The following is an 8,991-nucleotide window of genomic DNA, read 5'->3' on the forward strand; positions in this document are numbered from 1 at the left end:
AGAAAAACTGAAGGATTGCAAAAGAAGAAAACATGTCACGATTGCATAGAAACGTGCCACGATTTGGGAAGCATCAGAACTCTTGTTTCGACATTGAAGAAACGTGTCACGATTGGTAAAACGTGACACGATTTGGTGAAACCCTAATTCAGTTTCTTGCTCCAGAAGGTAAAAACGTGTCACGATTCACTTAAAACGTGACACGATTTGGGCGATATTCTGTGCCTATTTAAGCTGAAGTCTATTCCAAAAACAAGGGTTAAGAATTCTAGAGAGCCAAGTGCGATTTTGCAACTGCAAGGAAGGCCAGGAGGACGATTTCTTCATCTTCCAACCACTTTGTGTATGTTTTATTACCTCTAATGATTATGTTATTTGTAAACACTATTATGAGTAGCTAAATCCATTAGAGGTTAGGTCTGAGATGATTCGTTGTAACCCTAATTGAGATATTATGTTGTGAAACTCTATTTATTGTGAATGATATTCTAGTCTTTATTCAATTCAATTGTTCTTAATGCTTTTTATATCCTGATCAAATATAAATATGATTTTGTGAGAATGAATGACTACTGACCATAGCTTTCTACTTAGACCTATTGAATTGTTCTAATAAACATGGTTAGTCTAGGAATGGATAATCGTTTATTAGTGATATTAGGTTAACGTGTTTTAAACCTTCAAAGATTATTAGACCACGTAAGGGATTAGGGGCTGTAGTTTAAGAAGAGGGTCCTAACTCAAGGGATTGATTAGGACTATTTTCTTAACTATCGTGGGATTAGAAGATCATTCATACGAATAGGTGCAACATAACAATTAGGGGAACATAGATGATTCGAAAGACCTAAACTCATCTCTCTCTTATTCTTGAAAACCAATTTATTTTTAGCAGTTACTTTTATGCAATCAAACCAATCTACTGCCTAGTGGCAAATCAAAATAACCTTTATACATCCTAAAATACAACGTAGTTGAATTATTGAGATTAAAAACAGTCCTCGTGGGATCGATATTTTACTACTTCAATAGTATTTGGTGCACTTGCCAAACGCCTATCAAGTTTTTGGCGCCGTTGCCGGGGACTGTTGATTTATTTCAACAAGGCAATTACGTTATAATTTAGGATTTCTGCAATTTAATTTTCTGTTTTTATTTTTTTTATTTTTTTGTTTTCATATTCATTTGATTACTTTGCATTGTGCAGTGCTACTAAGGTATTTTGCTGTTTATGCGAGGTAAAGTGAGCGCCGACGATCTCGAATTCGATCCAGAAATTGAAAGGACTGCTAGAGCACTCCGGAAAACTGTCCGGTCGCAAAGGTTAGCTCATTCCGTTCCACCGAGTGTTCGAGAACAAATACCGGAGCCACTCTCCACTGCATCTGAAACATCTGCTTCTCCTAAATCTGCAACTATGGAAGGAGTTGTACCACCGAGACCTAAGCTAGGAGACTACGGGTTAGCAACTCATCGCGGTCAACTGACCCACACTTTTCAACCAGCTAACCCTGTTGCTTTCGACATCAAGACAACTGTCCTCAACGGTTTGAGGGACAATCAATTCGATGGGACTGAAGCTATGAGTCCTCATGAACACTTGAGCCGCTTTGCTGAAACTTGTGAATTTTGTGTGCAACCAGCCACCGTGACTGAAGCACAAAAGAAACTAAGACTATTTCCTTTCACATTGACGGGAAGAGCAAAAGATTGGTTGCTAACAATTCCAAACGGGACTGTCCAAACATGGGAAGAGTTAGAGCTGAAGTTCTTGGAGAAATATTTCCCTATGTCTAAATATTGGGAAAAGAAGATGGAGATCTCTAACTTCAAGCAAGGAGAAGGTGAATCATTGTATGATGCTTGGGAGCGATTCAATTTGCTTCTGAAGAGATGCCCTAATCATGAGTTCACCGAGAAACAATACCTCCAAATCTTCACTGAGGGGGTGTCACCAAACACTAGAATGTTCTTAGATGCTTCCGCGGGAGGTAGTCTCAAAAGTAAAACTGATCATGAAGTTCAAGCTCTAATTGGAAACATGGCTGGCAATGAGTATCGTGATCAAGCTAAGAAGAAAGAAAGAGGAGTGTTTGGGGTAAGTGAGCAAACTGCTATCCTTGCTAACCAAGCAGCTATGAACAAACAAATAGAGGCTCTTACTAAGGAGTTTCAAGGGTTTACTTTGGCTCATAAGCAATAACAGGTGGCTGCAATCAAATGTGACTTATGCGGTGAAGAACACCCCAATGGTGAATGTGTTCCAAAGGGATCAAGTGAGGAAGCTAATTTCATGGGAGGTTATCAAAGGCAAAATCAATACTACAACTCAGGTATCAACAAGCATCCAAATCTCAGTTACTCAAATAACAACGCTTTGAACTCTCAGATGCTCACTCCTCCACAACAACAACAAAGAAAGCCATCAGCTCTCGAGGAAACTATGATGAACTTTATGAAGATGACTCAAGGCAACTTTGAGGAGATGAAGAAGAGTCAAGAAGCTGAAAGAAAGAACAACGAAGCCTCCAGGAAGATGCTAGAAACTCAACTTGGGCAATTAGCTAAGCAGTTGGCTGAACAAAACAAAGGCGGATTCTCAGGTAATACTAAAGAGAACCCTAAGAATGAGTCTTGCAATGCTATTGAATTGAGGAGCAAAAAGGTTTTGACACCGTTAGTTCCAAAAGCTCCAAAGAAAGTTGATGAAGTAGTGGTGGAGGTGGAAAAAGATGGTGAAGTTGAAAAAGAAATTGAAGATGGAGTAGTTGAAAATGAAAAGAAGAAAAAAATAGAGGGAGATAAAAGTGAGAAATTGATAGATGAAGACTCAATCTTGAGGAAGTCAAAGAGTCAAATCTTGAAAGATGGAGACAAGCCACAAATTATTCCATCATATGTGAAGCTTCCTTACCCTCATCTTGAGAAGAAGAAAAAGAAGGAGGAAGGACAATTCAAGAAGTTCATGCAACTTGTTTCACAACTTCAAGTGAATATTCCTTTCAGTGAAGCTCTTGATCAAATGCCTTTGTATGCCAAGTTCAAGAAAGATCTGCTAACGGGAAGAAGAAAGCCTAAAGATGATGAAAATATTTCTCTTTTCGAGAATTGTAGCGCCATTCTTCAAAAGAAGCTACCGCCTAAGCTGAAAGATCCTGGTGCTTTTACTATCCCATGTTCCATTGGACCGGTAGACATTGGAAGAGCTTTATGTGATCTAGGAGCAAGTATCAACTTGATGCCTCTTTCAATGATGAAGAAGCTCAAGTGTGGGGAGCCAAAACCAACGAGAATGACCATTACTTTAGCTGATCGGTCAATCTCTTATCCTGTTGGCATACTTGAAGATGTGCTAGTCAAAGTTAATGATCTTGTGTTTCCAGCAGACTTTGTGATCTTAGACATGGCTGAAGATGAAGATATGCCACTCATTTTAGGAAGACCTTTCCTTGCAACTGGTCGTGCTTTGATTGATGTTGAGATGGGAGAGCTTATGTTGAGGTTCCATAATGAACAAGTGGTGTTCAATATCTTTGAAGCAATGAAACACCGAGAGGAAAACCCCAAGTGTTACCGGATTGATGTTGTTGAAGAAATAGTAGAAGACAACTCTCGTGAACCTCAACCACCACAACCTCTTGAAAGAGCAATTGTAAATTCTATAGAGAGTTGTGAGCATGATGAAGATTTTGAGGTGAGTGCTTGTGTCAAGCAACTTGAGGCAAGCAAACAAGAGTTAGGCCCGATAAAAATGGAAGAATTAATTGGTAAAGACTACACCGTGGCATCTACTGTGAGTAGAGAAGGAGAGAAAAATCCAGAATTAAAAGAACTACCTTCTCACTTGAAGTATGTTTTTCTCACTAAAGACGCCTCTAAGCCAGCAATCATAAGCAACACTTTGACACCTTTAGAAGAAGAAAAATTGATGAGGGTGTTGAGGGACAATCAAGGAGCTTTAGGGTGGAATATTTCTGATTTGAAGGGTATTAGTCCAGCTTATTGCATGCACAAAATACACATGGAGGCTGAATACAAACCCGTTGTTCAACCTCAAAGAAGGCTCAACCCAACAATGAAGGAGGTGGTGAAGAAAGAGGTGCTAAAGTTACTGGAAGCAGGAATGATTTACCCCATCTCTGATAGCTCATGGGTAAGTCCAGTCCACGTGGTACCAAAGAAAGGTGGAATGACGGTGGTGGCTAATGAAAAAAATGAATTAATACCCACCCGTACCGTTACTGGTTGGAGAATGTGTATAGACTACCGGAGGTTGAACACCGCAACAAGGAAGGATCATTTCCCTTTACCATTCCTGGACCAAATGATTGAGAGGTTGGCTGGCCAAGCCTTTTATTGCTTTTTGGATGGGTATTCGGGGTACAATCAGATTGCGGTAGCTCCAGAAGATCAAGAGAAGATAGCCTTCACTTGTCCATTTGGTATATTTGCTTATAGGAGGATGCCCTTTGGGCTGTGTAATGCGCCGGCGACCTTTCAAAGGTGTATGCTCTCCATCTTCTCTGACATGATAGAGAAGAATATTGAGGTATTTATGGACGACTTTTCTGTGTTTGGTAAGTCTTTTGATCAATGCTTATTTCACCTAGATGCTGTCCTTAAACGATGCACCGAAACTAACCTTGTTTTAAACTGGGAAAAATGTCACTTTATGGTGACCGAAGGTATAGTTTTGGGGCATAAAATAAGTGTGAAGGGCATAGAGGTGGACCAAGCTAAAATAGAGGTTATAGAGAAGCTCCCTCCACCCGTTAATGTTAAGGGAATAAGAAGTTTCTTGGGGCATGCTGGTTTCTATCGGCGTTTTATAAAAGATTTTTCAAAAATTTCCAAGCCCCTCTGTAACCTCTTGGTCAAAGAAACTGAATTTAATTTTGATGATGAATGTTTGAATGCTTTTTCTTTAATTAAAAACAAGTTGGTAACTGCACCAATAATCATTGCACCCGATTGGGATTTACCATTTGAACTTATGTGTGATGCAAGTGATTATGTTATTGGTGCAGTTCTAGGCCAACGCAAGAACAAGTTTTTCCATGCAATTTACTATGCAAGCAAGGTTTTAAATGAGAATCAAATTAACTATTCCACAACTGAAAAAGAGTTGCTTGCGGTAATTTTTGCATTGGAAAAGTTTCGTTCTTATCTAATAGGCTCCAAAGTCATTGTTTTTACAGATCATGCAGCTCTTAAATATCTCTTGACCAAAGGGGATTCAAAGCCTCGGCTGTTGAGGTGGATCCTTTTGCTACAAGAATTCGATCTTGAGATTCGTGACAAGAAAGGAGCAGAGAACGTAGTAGCTGATCATCTATCAAGGCTGGAAAATGATGAGGTGACAAACAAAGAGAAGGCCATCAAGGCAGAATTTCCTGATGAACAACTGTTTGCTATTGGAGAAAGGCCTTGGTTTGCTGACATTGCGAACTTTAAGGCCGGTAACATAGTTCCTGATGATATGACCTATCCTCAGAGAAAAAAATTCTTCAAGGATGCAAACCACTACTTGTGGGATGACCCGTATCTGTTTAAGGTAGGAACTGACGGTTTGATAAGACGTTGTGTTGCAGGTAAGGAAGCTCATAGTATCATGTGGCACTGCCATAGCTCAGCTTATGGGGGCCACCATAGTGGAGAAAGAACCGCGGCAAAAATTTTGCAAAGTGGATTCTGGTGGCCACGACTTTGTTGCACATTGTGACAAATGCCAAAGGACAGGTAACATCTCTAAGAGGAATGAGATGCCCCTATCAGGAATCATCGAAGTTGAACCATTTGATTGTTGGGGCATCGACTTTATGGGACCTTTCCCTTCCTCTTACTCTTTTCTTCATATTCTTGTCTGTGTTGATTATGTCACTAAATGGGTTGAAGCGATACCATGTGTTGCTAATGATGCTAAGACAGTTGTTAACTTCCTGCATAAAAACATTTTCACTAGGTTTGGAACACCTAGAGTCTTGATCAGTGATGGGGGGAAGCACTTTTGCAATAATTTTCTTGAAAATTTGCTTAAAAAGTATAACATAAGGCACAAAGTTGCAACTCCCTACCACCCACAAACAAGTGGTCAAGCAGAGGTTTCAAACCGTCAGCTGAAACAAATCTTAGAGAAAACAGTTGCGTCAAATAGGAAGGATTGGTCAAAAAAATTAGACGACGGACTATGGGCATATAGGACTGCCTTTAAGACTCACCTCGGGCTCTCACCCTATCAGTTAGTCTATGGAAAGGCATGTCATCTACCAGTTGAGCTAGAACATAAGGCATACTGGGCCATTAAGACCTTAAACTTTGATCAAGAAGCCGCTGGTAAGAAAAGACTCTTGAAACTTAATGAACTGGAGGAGATGAGGCTTAGAGCATATGAAAATGCGCTCATTTATAAAGCCAGGACTAAAAGGTATCATGACAAAAACTTAGTGTCTAGGGATATTAACTGTGGGCAATTAGTTTTGTTGTATAATTCCAGGTTGAAACTGTTTCCTGGAAAGCTCAAGTCAAAGTGGTCTGGACCGTTCTTGGTGAAAAGTGTGTCACCTCATGGAGCTGTCGAGTTGATGACACCTGAAGGTGACCGAAGTTTCAAGGTAAATGGGCAAAGAGTTAAGCCATATCTGGGTGGCGACCTACCGAAGGCAAGGGTAGGACTTATTTTGAATGATCCTTAGGGGTCGTCATGAGTCAAGCTAGTCACGGTAAAGAAGCGCTTGGTGGGAGGCAACCCACATTTAGATTTCAGGTAGTATTTCTTATTTCTTTTTATTGCTTTCAAATATTCAAAAATACAAAAAGATTTTTTTTGCTGAAACGAACAGAGGAAGAAAATTTTTGTTTTCCAATACTGTGCAAATCGTGACACGTTTTGGGCAAAACGTGACACGATTTGCCTCCCTCTGAAGCTCCTCTCAGAAATTTTTCTAAGTCTAAAAAGGTGCCCATTCGACATTTGGAAAAACGTGTCACGATACTGAAATCGTGACACGAATTTTGGCACATGAAATTTTTTCTAAGTCTCAAACTGGTGCAATTCGACAATGGGAAATCGTGACACGTTGGCCAAAACGTGACACGATTTCTGGGCAAGAAATTTTTCAAGAATGAAAAATCGTGACACGTTTTGCCCAAACGTAACACGATTTTGGTGGTTTTTCAAATTTTGACCGTTACAAAGCCCAATCGTGACACGTTTTTGGCCAAACGTGACACGATTTTCCCAGCCTATAAATAAACCCAACACGATTTTCATTCCATTCACTTCCAAAAGTAACAAAACTCTGCCAAAATTTTCCCAGAACCCTAACCTACGATTTTCTAATCCTTTTCTACGAAAAATCTTCATCTTTTCATCTTCAAATCACCAAACCATCACCATAAACCTTCATCATCATCAACAAACAACCCATCTCCATCATATTCATATTAACCCTAACCCTAGTATTCACTTTTCCACAAAACCTAACCTTCAATCCAAACCCTAACCAAAATCATGGTCGAAACACGTAACAAAGGTCAAGCATCCACCCAAAAAGCCACCAAGAAATCCAAAACCGATAACCCTAGAAAGAAACCGGTCAAACCTAAGTCTACCAACGAACCACCACCACCATCCGTGAACCACCACTTTTTAAACTCACAAGCCCGTGACTGCTTCAAAGACATCAAGCATTACAGAGTGATTCCGGAGAGGGCCTTCCTGCTCCCAAAATTGTTGAAAAATCCCGAGTTTGAGCAAGCCCTAACTGCTCGGGATTGGCATGGTTTAAATGGGATGATTTTCGAGCAAGCTAACAAGACATTGGCCCTAGAGTTTTATGCTAATGCCCGGTTCTCCGGGAGAAGGTATGGGTCTTATGTACGTGGGAAAGACATTGACTTCTCACCTGAGGCGATCAATAACTTGCTGAAGATTGTTCCACCGGAGCAATGTGATGTGAAGAGGAGAAGGGAAACTTGTGGTAATTGGGATGATGAAGCTTGGGAAGAATTGCTATTGCAGATATGTGTAGAGGGGGCTACTTGGAAAGGAGGGAAGCGGATGCTGTTGAAGTCTGACTTCAAGCCGGTCTCTAAAGCTTGGGCATCATTTGTGGTAAACACTGGAGGGCACCTCATGTTCTTCTGAAATTCCATTGGTGCGAGTCCACACGATCGCGGCTATTATGGATGGTGCTCCTATTAATGTTGGTGAGTTGATCGCCAATAATATTGCTGATTTTGCTACAGGTAACAAGAAGGCTTTGCCTCATCTAAGCCTTATTTGCTGGCTTTGTGAGGAAACCGACTGTGACCTTTTTGCCAATGATTTGGATGCTCCAATGATGAAGCCTATCACCGACATATACATGGAGGGGTTTATGAAGGACTACCAGGAGCGCATGCAGGATCTTATGGCAGCAGAAGGGCAACCACAACCACAGCCACAGCCCCAACCACAACCACCTCACCCTCAGTTTGTTCATGGAGAGGGGAGCAGTCAGCAGGGTACCTATGCACCCATTCATCCGATGATGCTGGACTACATGTTCGGCCATGCCAACTGGATGAATGAGGTGTCAGATCAGGAGTACTGGAACCGTCCTAGGTTTGGTCAGGAGTTCACTGAGGCGGTCTGCCTCAACTGGAGGAAGATGACTGGGTCTTTCGAGCGCTTTGATGGGTCCGAGGAGGCTATGGACCACTACTTTGATGTCACCAGAGGTCGAGCTCAGGATAGAGAGCAGGAGATCCGAGCTGACTTTGCTGCTGGTGGAGCTCAGTCTAGGCAGCACTTTGGGGAGGATACCTATGCAGAGGACGACCCCAACACTTGGATTCCGGAGGACCAGATGCAGGATTGAGTGGGCTACTGATGGCCCACCTTTTATTATTTTTCTGTTTTTGTTTCAGCACTTTGGTTATGTAACTTTAATTTTATGTTCGAACAATTTTATTTGCTTTCATTGAGTTTAACTCGATTTTAACCCCCGT

At 41.1% G+C, this 8,991-nt stretch overlaps 1 non-coding gene across 1 annotated transcript; it reads right to left on the reverse strand.

Moving 5' to 3' along the window:
• Positions 1-1,805: 1,805 nt before the first annotated feature.
• LOC146927597 (small nucleolar RNA R71) lies at positions 1,806-1,911 on the reverse strand. The gene has a single exon (XR_015009234.1). It is a non-coding gene; the product is annotated as a small nucleolar RNA R71 (small nucleolar RNA).
• Positions 1,912-8,991: the final 7,080 nt, after the last annotated feature.

Source organism: Medicago sativa, chromosome 4 (genome assembly GCF_051527215.1).
Source record: "Medicago sativa cultivar Bolivia chromosome 4, Bolivia_mono, whole genome shotgun sequence".
Taxonomy (NCBI): domain Eukaryota; kingdom Viridiplantae; phylum Streptophyta; class Magnoliopsida; order Fabales; family Fabaceae; genus Medicago; species Medicago sativa.